The sequence below is a fragment of the Penaeus monodon genome, chromosome 29, assembly GCF_015228065.2.
Source record: "Penaeus monodon isolate SGIC_2016 chromosome 29, NSTDA_Pmon_1, whole genome shotgun sequence".
Taxonomy (NCBI): Eukaryota; Metazoa; Arthropoda; class Malacostraca; order Decapoda; family Penaeidae; genus Penaeus; species Penaeus monodon.
The window spans coordinates 28,532,718-28,533,442 of NC_051414.1; positions in this window are offsets into that span (position 1 = coordinate 28,532,718).

Below are 725 nucleotides of genomic sequence, written 5' to 3' on the forward strand. Positions count from 1 at the left end.
GCCAGCAACGGTGAACTGATAGTATTCAACACGACCATGCTGTTTGTGTTCACAGTAGTCATTGAAAACTTGTCGCGTTGCATTGGAGATATCTCAGCCCAGGCTAGTAAATAAAGGGGTTTTGCATTAGGCTGAGGCATAAATAGATTACTAGAATTCATATCTATATAAAGGATATGGCTGGCTCTTTCCGCCACGTCACCTGTACCATCTTGCAATGTCTATCACTTTTTTTTCGAATCTTATCAAGTAGTCGCTTCACCAGTAGATGTTTTAGGCAGCATCATAAGAATAACAAGCCGCTTTTGTAGATACAACTTATCATCGGTTTTACTTTTTACTAGTCTCTTTGCCCAGTTTTTAGCCGTGATTCTTGTCTACATTAATATCTGAGCCTCGGCCATTAGCGGGTGTGGGCATCTGCGACTTTATTTTACTCACCTCTTACTAACGGGCACACCAGTCTAACCGGGCTTTTTTCAAACCAACATATCATACAGGCATCGCGCCGTCAATCTGTTCCTCCGCACGTACCGAGAGTACTGGCTCTCGGACGAAAACGTGGGGCAGGAGGTCGTTATCGAGGATCTGACGGTGAGTATCTCTGGCTTTTCTTTCCGTTTCTATGTTCTTTTAGTGTATTTCTCTCTCTGTCTTATCCTCTCTGTGTCTATCTGTATGTCTGTCTTTGGCTCTATTTCCGTCTGTCTCTGCCTCTGTCTTTG